At 36.5% G+C, this 10,593-nt stretch overlaps 1 long non-coding RNA gene across 1 annotated transcript; it reads left to right on the top strand.

Annotated features, from left to right (window-relative positions):
* Window positions 1-436: 436 nt before the first annotated feature.
* LOC106916706 (uncharacterized) lies at window positions 437-8,162 on the top strand. Its single transcript, XR_001418043.2, has 3 exons — window positions 437-1,111; window positions 6,057-6,264; window positions 8,113-8,162. It is a non-coding gene; the product is annotated as an uncharacterized LOC106916706 (long non-coding RNA).
* The last annotated feature ends 2,431 nt before the right edge of the window (window positions 8,163-10,593 follow it).

Genomic DNA, 10,593 nt, shown 5'->3' with positions numbered 1-10,593 from the left:
TGTTGAAACAGAAAAGTCGAGGATGTCTTAATTCAAAAGAAAACTCATGTTAAGTGACCACTTTTACATGAGCACATTTAGATTTGAAAGCTATAAATGAGTTCAGCAAAACTGACATTTGTCAAATTTACACAACGGTTTAACCAACAAGGGGTTTTATGTTAACCTTATACTTTTAATAAAGATTGATTTGTGACTGTGTGTGTGTGTGTGTGTTTTTCCTTGTTTGTTTTAGAGTTTATAGAATAATGATCCAAACATGATGATGTTGTTTGCCAACCACCATTAAAAAAATAGGAAGAAAATCAGAGAAATACTATGTATGTATTAAAAATATATACAGATGTATCAAAGAAAATATTTGGATCAGCGTACACCATTCCTGAGTATTCCTGACCAGACATTTTGATGGAAATATAATGAACACTGTTTAGAATCAAACATATGGGATTAATTGTCTTATTTAGATGGATACCAGCTCATGTTGGTATTGAAGAGGACATGAAACGGCAGATAAAGTTGCAAAGGAGTCAGTCTACAGTACACATTTTAGTTGTAATGATTGTAAAAGTGAGTCGAACAGAAGTAAAAAGCGTCATAAGGAAGAAAATGAGAAAAGATGGCAAAAACAATGGGAAGAAGAAAGAAAAGGTAGGTAGTTTTGTAGGACTTAGCGAAAGAGAGATGATTAGTGCCAAAAGGAACATGAGGTAAGAGGTAGTCAGGCAATGAAAGAGTTGAGCAGATGAACAGTCTTCCTAAAATGAAAATAAGATTAAATTCCTCTGATATATTACAGAGACGTTTAATAGCTGATCGTTCTCATTCTTAAGCTTTAATAAATTATCTGAGATTGGCTCGTTTATTTGGAAGGATAGGATTTTTATTTTTTTTTTTTATGTTTCAGTTCACACTCCATTCCAGTTGGTGGCGGTAACGTGCACCCATTTTTTTTTTTTTTTTGTTGCCAATTCGTAATAAACCCCAAGAGAAGAAGAAGACTCGAGATGACAGAGAGAGGGCAGATGAGTTGAACTTGGACCAAAGGCTAGTAAACTGAGAAGTGAACAAATAATGATTCGGCATATTTTTCGTGGCTAAATATGTCAAGGTACGTTTTAAACACACATTTTTCACCTCTATATGCTTGTGCGTTAAAGATGGTTTATTTCCTCTGTTTGGTAGTGACTTGCATTGATGTTGCAAACGTTTTGCTATGTTTTTCCAAAAGTAATTATTATCTACCTTATGTGAGGGTTCTTGCCTGAGTTAAGCTAAAGAAAAACCTACTAAACCAGTGGTTTCAAACTCGAGTCCCCAAGCACCAGTTTCCTGCAAGTTTTAGGTGTCTCTCTGCTTCTGCACACCTGGCTCCAATATGAGCTAATTAGCATAGCTCCGTAGAGCTTGACGGCATGCTAGTGAGGCAGTTAGCCTTTTAATCAACTGTGTAGGACGAGGGACACAACTAAACGGGAGGCGGACACTGGTTCTTGAAGACTGCAGATTTCTTTTTTTTAAAGATTGTCATTTCCATATATTAAAAAAAAATCTTTTCTTTTTTTTTTTTTTTTTACTAGTTCCAAACTGATTTTTGAATAGAATTAAAACTAAAACAATTAATGTTGGCTGCATTCTCCGACTCCCAAAAAGTAAATCTTGCAGTGTAGACATTGTGTTATAAGCAAGTCCAAAAGTAAACTGTTTAATGCCAAGTCTGGCCCTTAAAATCCGCTGTCACACATGTTTAAGTGCTTCCCTGCTGCCACACAACTGACAAATGAAAAGAATGGGTGATTAAAGGCTTTGGAAGAACTTGATGGTATTCTGGGGGATTAATGCAATCATTTGAATTTGGCGTGCTGGGAGCAAAGACAATTTTCAAACATGTGGCAGTGAAAGTAGGCCCCAAAGATCAGAATTGAGAACTTATGTTTTAGACCACCTCAGTTCAAAGTCAAATCAGACTACAGTTTAAAAAGATGAAAAAAAAATATCCAACTTGAATGAATTATGTCCAGTTAATAGACTGGTACCACGACTAAGTTTTGCAAGTTATTCCCTTGACTGTATAAAACTGTTTGAGTTGTAATCTTTTTTTTTCTGAATTGGTGTATAAAGCAACTTTGAGTTTCACAGAGTTCTTGGTAATTCAACTTTAGAAAATATTAATTGCTGAATTATCAGTGGAGGAGTCTGAGGAGTATTCCCTGAATGTGTCATTAATTTTAATCAGTAGCAAGCCGTTTATTCACAGTGCTGTAAAAGCAGATTGGCTTCCTTACAGATCTCTTCAGTTGTTTTTGTCACACTTAAATGGTTCAGCTCATCAAATTTTAATATAATACGAGGCTGACCTGAATAAATAGGGAAAAAAAGCAAATTTTTAAAAATAATTTCATTTATCATGGCCCAATGTGGGGAAAAGTGTCTGCCTCTTAAAACCAGAGAACTCGTTGCATCTCCCCAGGTCCCGTTATCAAGCATCAAAATTAGTCTCTAATGTTACTGGAGAAATTCTGGGACCTTTTTCTTTACAGATTTGCAGCAATTTGGCCACCCTTGATAAGTTGCAAGCAGGAACAATCGTGCCAGCCTTTAGAAAACGTTCTCTTGCTATTGAGCTTTATTCAGAATTTTAAGGTCACAGGGTGAAGGCAAAATATTCTCCTTTCAGATTTTTTTGCCCCCTAAGACATTTCCTCGTTCTATTATTTTCAGAAAGGCTTTCAGTAAAGCGGCTCCAGATAATCATGATACAACCTCCTTTTGTTACTGTTTTAAATGCTAGGGATTTTCCCCTAGCATTTAAAAGCTTTAAAAATGGATTATTTCAACTTATTGTCTATATTGTACTTAGTGTACATTATAAGGAAACGTAGTTGTCAGGCTTGGATAAATATCACTTTCCAGAACAAAGTCACTAGGATGTTTTTGGTTGATCAAGACTCAAAGTTGGTCATTTTAACGTATCAAAGTTGGTCAAAATTGAATTGAAATGGCTGACCTCTGACACTTTTCATTGACGTCAAGAATAAACTAATTCGTGGCATTTCAGAATAATATAAAAATATATATATATTTGATTCAAACGTTTCTGGTGCCAATTCATTAGAATCAACTTCAGGAAGTGTAAATGGGTTTATAAATGATGTGCCTTTTTTTTTTTTTTAAAGCAGGAAGTCATGCATAGTGAGAATTAGCTCACACTCTGTTATTTGCACCACGTGGTACTCCAATGCATATTCAATATGGGTGAGATTTCTCCAGTTTTGTACTTGTTAGGTCGATTTCACACACACCCGTCCCCTCCCCTACAGGTGTTGTTTTCCTTGGGGGGAGCTGAAAACGTTGCCGTTAATTAACTCGCTGCCGATTCCACACTTGTAGCTCTCTGTCAACACTTCCTTTACAAGAGGAATCTAAACGGTCTGGGAAGCCGCGAGTTCTCACATCTGTGCATGCGCCAGGGTGCGTGTGTGTGTGTGTGTGTGTGTGTGAGTGAAGCTAAATGGCATCTTGTCGCCCTCGCACCTGCACAGCTGTAGGAAAAGGCATAGGGGTGGAATAGAGAAGTTGACTTCCTTAAGAGACACAAGTCACACGTTTCCTACAGTATAAACTTTGTTCTGTTTAAAAGTGTACAGAATTCGTCCTAATGAAATGAGGCTTTTCTCATCTGTAGAGGGGTTATTTCCTTATAAATTACATTTTATTTCATAGATTTGCTTTCTTTCAGATGATGCAAGTGCATCTTGCATGTGTTGCCTTGCTAAGCAGAGCAGCACTAGGTTGAATGGTCACTTAGTGCATGATTGCCCCAGGGGTATCAGATGAACATTTAATCACAAACAGAAACACTGGAGGCCAATACAAGCAGACATGACAGTTACCATGTCAGTCAACCGTCGTGCATTTATAGAAATCCAACATCAGTACAGAGACTTTTCACATTGTAATGTAGTGCTGCTTCATCAGGACCTGGACAACTTGCCATAATTGATGAAAACCATGAATTCTGTTATCTGGTTTTATAGCCTTGCAGTCAGGCACACTTGGTTTAAGTGGTGGGACAATGATCAGAAGCATACCAACAACTCTACCTCTGAAAGGTTTTGGAGTGGCCTATTAAAAGTCCAGACTGAAATTGGACTGAGGCTTTGTGGCATGACCTAAACTGGTCCATTGCTGCTCAAAAACCTTCCAATGTGGCTAATTTAAAACAATTCTGCTGTATCCCACAATGAGTATGAGTATTATGAGTATCCCACAAAATGCTTATAATACCACCTAAAACTATTTAGAATCAAACTCTAATATCTGCTGATTTTTCTCCTATCTCTATCAATGTCTTGGAATTAAATTGATTTCGCATATGTAAGCAGTCTTGCTCCACATCAAATAAGCTGGCTCCCACTTCTAACAGTCCGATTTGGCTCCAGTCCTAAACATTGTTGTTTGAAATGTGCGTCTTTGTTTGGGTGGCTGCCTAAAGGTAGCAGCCCAGTGGGAATCGCTGATGTTCAGTCATCAGAACGGATAGATCAGAGGAGACAGCTGGAAGGATTCAAACACACACACACACACACGAGAGTGTCCTAAGGGACGGTGTGCACTATGCCAGGTAGGACAGATCTACAAATGACGCACACATTCTACAGCACACATCACAAACAGGGGCCTTGGGCTGGGATACATATGTAGAACTTGGACTGCTTCAGCTGGGAATGAAAGAGTGAGCTGAGCCAAGAAATCGTGAAACAGACAGATGTCAGACACAATGCAGGAAAATAAACAAACTGAACCTAGTTTTCAGGAAACATTGGAACAAAAACATGGTTACCACTAATGGTTCATTTTATGCTGTATTACCATTTTAAAAAGCATGAAATTAAAATTTCTGAAGACATTTTATGCAGCTAGACTAAAAATATTAAATTGCTCTATTAGCAATTATAGCTCTCTTGCTTTTTAAAAAAAAATATAACAAAAGGACCCATAGCAACTTAAGATGGTAGTTATCTTTTTTGAAATGCAAGGAGGGAATACAAAACCTTTTTAATGCAGAAATGTGGGTTGTTTCTTTTAACCGAGGACAATGGGCCTCATAAAAGGAATTCCAGTGTTATATATATATATATCTATATATATATATATATATATATATATAGATATATATATATATATGAGGAACGCTTCTAATTTTATAACCTTAAAAGAACATTTTGTCTTAATTTGAAGGGCAAGGTCAGGACAAATAAGTTACATGAGGTAAAAGAGTTTGAGTTCCTCTCTGACAAGAGAATCGTGGTTTTAGCTGTGTACAGGTCTTTAGTAGGTTACTAAATGGGAAATCAGCACTGTTGTAATAATAGTGACTAGTCATATTTTTCCACCCAGTAAGCAGAATAAGTACTTTGCTTAAGGTCACATCAACATGTCGATGAGAGAAGCTGAAATTGAACTTGCAACTCTCCAACTGCTGCATGGTTACTTGTCTCACTCTCTATAAACTTAGACAAAATAGAGCAAGGCCATATGGAGCAAAAATAAATGTATATATATTTTCTGTAAAACAATGTAAATTCAAATTAGAAATCAAATTTTTACTAACTGAAAGAACAAATTAGACTTGAAATCAAATGATTACATGTTTGAAAAATCCCTTAATCACTGTGGAACATTATGAATTGCAAGTAAAAAAAAATTTATTTTGTTACTTTGAGTATAACTTTACACTATTAGTTGCAGTCTCATTCTGTACAAAGAGCTTGAATAGTGGTGCCCCTAACTTGTGCTTTGTTTTTGTTTTTTCCCTCGATAAAATATTGTGCTTGAAGCTTACAATGCACTAATATACTAAATTAGTATATGTGCTGCCAAATCCTTCTGCCACACTTTCCATCTATTTGCTGATGGACCTGTGGACATCACAGTCGGTTAGAGAACATAGCATGGTTGAATTTATGTTCTGCACTCAAAGTAGTAAAACATTACGTTCTTTATTTTTATTCTCATTTGTTCTTTGGGTGGACTTGTACTCTGCATGGTTACAGGAAAAACAAACTCTTCACTACATGTTGAAACCCACAAGGTTTCTGGATAATTCAGCACGGGAGCCATTCATGAAGAGGATCAGACTAGATCTGATTTTCAAGAGCCACCTTCACATCCTGCTGAGACCTACAAGACTGCCACCGCATCCACCATGACGGTCAAGAACAAGGAAGCTCAGCCATGGCTGGACATGGAGCATAATCCAAGGTACAATGTTAATTCCAACATAAAGAACACTGCAGCGACTAAATTGTATGAACATTCAGTTGCTGCACCTGATTCAGTTTTACACAAGACAGTAAATGAAGTCTGCTGCTCTGTGATTAAAGCATGGTACAGTGGATTTATATCATTTCTCTACTGGAATGTAATGTAACGGCTGTATTTACAAGCAGCTAACATCCATGTTATTCAGCATTTAAACAGGTATATAAATATATTTCCGTTCCGTTCTGTTCTGAAAACTATATTACCTTCATCACCACTTGTTTCAGTCTTGTTTTTATTAATCATGGCTCATCCGAGTCATTTTCTGGCTCAAACTATATGAATATAAAATTGAGATCCTTGAATTTGCAAGTTCCCCGTCCAACTGCCTTCATCTACCTAAACAAAAATTCTTTAGAATCTGTCCAATTAGTTGTTCAGTGTAAACTTTATTAAAGCCAAAAAATTACCCTCAAGCACAGCTCTGTGTTTTAGATGAGTGTTTGCGCGTGTGTGTGCGCGTTATGGTTGTTGAAAAGGGAATGCACCTCTTAACGTTTGCCTTAATCTTAATCATAATTGTTTCCTTTTTGTAACGGATGAGAAAGAACTAAAGTTTTTGAACCTTCTTATCCAAAATAAAATTAAAGTGATATGTAGTTATCGTCTGCTCTTTAACACATTAACTGAGCTTATTAATAATGATCTTTGCATAGCAGTAGAGAAGTAATGACTATTCGGGTATTTATGATGTCCCACTTATAGTTTTGCTTACTCTTCGCATTTTTAAAAGTATAAAAGGTTACAATGTAACTATATTAGTCCAGGCTTGCTCTTTTCCCATGTAATATTCTTGTTTTTTATTTTATTTTTTTTAACATACTAGACAGGTACTAACATGCTACAAGAAAACAATTATTATTTTGCTGGTGACTAAGTAATAACCTTCAGTCATAAAATTTCAATATAGATTTTATAGTTGCATAAAATATTAACAAGTTGTGTTGAGGAATGTTTGCACATGTTTGCAGGACCAGAGAATATGTGCAACTCCTTTATTTCATACTTGCATTTACAGTATTCATGACCTTTGATTTGCATGCTGTGCTTGTCAGCAAAGAAGAAAAACGTGACGTGCTCTTTATAAATACATTTAATACCATTTAAAACACAACTGTAACTTCAACATCTGTCTTGTTTTTGTTGCTATAGATGCATTGTTTGCTAGAAAGTTTGCAGGAATGCTTGTCGGAATACGACACACAAGTTTGATTTATGTGCTTCAGGTGAGGAACAAGAATTATTAGTTTTTCTAGACTGCCAGAGCCAACAGATAGGTGGTGTAGAACTTAATACCTTAAATGAAAGCCAAAAATCCAAGGGTAAAGTTAGGATAAGCAATGTTCTTAATTACCTAACTGACTTTATTACTAGTAAAAGAATTTTGTCCCATTACCCATTTTTATCTCACTGTAGCCTTGTGCATACAGAATAAGTATAGGCACCTACCTTGCCATAAAACGTGCTTTTCATTAAAGAACCCAGATGCTTTGATGCTCCCAGATCATTACAATCCAGATAAATCACCTTGAAAAATGCTCCATTACCGGCCCAGAGGGGGCACTGTGTCGCTGTGCGGGGGGAAGCTGATCCTTCAGGTCAGGTGGGAAACTGCAATACTTATCCCTCCTTACATCACCTCTCCTCCTGACAAAGTGCACCGAGTGCTTCAGGGGCATACTAATTCGCCCGATGTGTATTAGCTCCCCGTGTCTGCCATTCAACACAGTGACAGTAATTTGGCAGAATGGTGGGAATAAGTCTCATTTCTGTTCTGTTTCCGCTCAGAAGCTGGGAAGATCTTGTGGAGGATTAGAACCAGCATAAGGTAGCAGAGATTTAACCATAACCGACAAAAACATAAATGTCCAACTGCCTTAATTGCTGTTAACAGTATAGCAGTGATATACACTGGATCATAGGCATTGAAAGAACTAAGTACACCCCATAATTCTATAGTTAAATCATTCTGGAGGAATTTCAGCTCATTTTTCTTTACAACATTGCTTCAGTTCATGGACGTTTCCAGATATTTATTGTTTCACTGCACTCTCAAAAGTTTCCAACACAGGGGTTCAGTTGGGTTGAGGAATAAACTTTGACTGGGCCATTCCACCACATTACTGATATGGTCCCTTTTCAACCATTCCGCTTGAGATTTGCGGCTGCTTTGTGTTCAATGTCCTTTTGTTGACCAAGTTTTGACCAAACTTTAGCTTTTGGACAGATGACTTTCCATTTTACTTTAGAGTAAAATAGGACATAGAAAGGTTTCCTGTCGAGTCAAAGACTGCAAGATATTCAGGTCCTGCAGTTCCACCATGGTTGACAATTGGAATGACATGTTGTGCTGTTTTTGGTTTAAGTTGAACTATTATGGAACTGTGCAATAAGACCAAACACCTTTACATTGGTCTCATCTGTCCAAAGGACATTATTTCAGATGTTTGCTGCCATATTCTTATTACAGAGGTGAGATTTTCTTTAGGAAACAATCCCAATAGCAATATTTGTTTCATCTTTCTATTTTTCTAATTCTCATTCATATATTTTGACATTGAATATGCTAATTGAGGCCTGTAGGAATTTGAATGACTGTTGATGATTTTTTTTTATTTATTTGGAGACATTGGATTGTCTGATTCTAGGGTGAATCGTAGGGTTTAAGTGAAAGTTTCATCAGAGAATAATCGACAATTACTAGAAATGCTTGATGGTGGCTAGTGGGCACAACCGGTTATTAGAAGTGGCTCAGGTTGGATTTAATAGCTTTTTTTTTTTTCCTTTTATAAAATAAATTACTTGAAAATTCGATTTTTTTAGGTTACCGTTGTTTGATGATGTTTGAAATTAGGTGTGATAAATGATAAAAACTAAAGAATTAACTCACTTACTACACTTTTTCTTTCCTCATGCAAAGGAACCTTTACATCTGCAGTTTGACGGCTCAGAGTGATAGTGAAACTTTTGCGTCATCAATTTCAGATTTTTAACTGTTGTGCTTTTTGATACTTTGCCGACATGAAATTAATTCAGGTGTCAAATGGTTTGAAAAGGACTTTCTAACCTGTAAGAATTGCTTCTCTAACATCACTGTAGATGTTTTTCTACTTTGACATGGTGTTTAACATATGCATGATTTACAATCTGACAAAACTCCTTTTATGCAGATGGGCACGCTTGCTGATCATCAGCTAATCAAGTGTATTCAACGTTCACCATGTGGCTGCTACAGTCTGTCTTCAGTCCAGTCCAGCCAGGTTGTAGATGGTCTTTCAGGTCAGTAAATCCATCTTTTTTTTTTGTTTTCCATAATTGCATTTAAATGCCACCTTGTTGTCGATTTAGAGCAACAGCTAAGATAATTTTTATTCAGAGTATCGTTGTGACCAGTTAAGGCAACTCCTGCAGTTTTAACTTTTGAAAAACTAGAAATTTAGCTTCCTATTGCTAGGGGAGCGATGTTGGTTCCTTATTCAGCATTTCAATTTCAAACATGTTTGTTTCTAGTGCCGTATATAATTCCCAAACATCATTCATATTCACCCTTGAAAGCAAATAGTTCAAGGAAATGTTTCCTTCCACAGAGAAATGCCTCACTTTGTGAACGTTCTTCATTTCAAGAGGCAGCGTCTGACTCCTAAAAAAACAAAACAAACAACAAACCGCGTCACTCTGAGTCCGTGTGGAATTCAATACTTCTTAGAAATCTTTGTCGTTCCTGCTGCAGGAACATTACAGAGCTGATTTATTCACTATTCTGCAATGAGCACATTTATCTTTGGGCTGCTTGTAAAGCTGATTCATTCAAATGATCAGTTCCCTTCTGATGGTTATGTTTTGTTTGCATTTCTGCAGTTTCACATAGCAAAAACATTGAAGGAGGGAGATCGAATTTCTGTATTGATCCATCAAGTCCTGCATACCTTGGGCATGATCTGCTTTACTTGGTGTAGATCAGCTGCCTAATTTAGGCATAGTTTCTTTTTGGAAATGAGCCCACATAGCTCCCTTCCTGCAAAGGATCTCATTTTTAGCAGAAAATATAATTTCAAGATTTATTAGGCATCATTTCTAAGATTGAAAAATGCATCAACAATGACACACGTTCTAGTAGGAATGTTTAAATGACTCAAGCTTGAGTATTGCCGTGTAAAGCAATCTTTTCACATTTAGACATGACAACTACAGCTTTATTGCGTTTGAATTACATCATCTGATAAAGTAGTTTATAATAATCAGGTTAAAGTAAAAATGATTCATGGTTTC

This window comes from Poecilia mexicana, unplaced genomic scaffold, assembly GCF_051168715.1.
Source record: "Poecilia mexicana isolate PSO_F unplaced genomic scaffold, ASM5116871v1 scaffold_23, whole genome shotgun sequence".
Classification (NCBI taxonomy): Eukaryota; Metazoa; Chordata; class Actinopteri; order Cyprinodontiformes; family Poeciliidae; genus Poecilia; species Poecilia mexicana.
The sequence above is the reverse complement of the archived record's forward strand: the minus strand, read 5'-3'. Positions and strand labels throughout refer to the sequence as shown.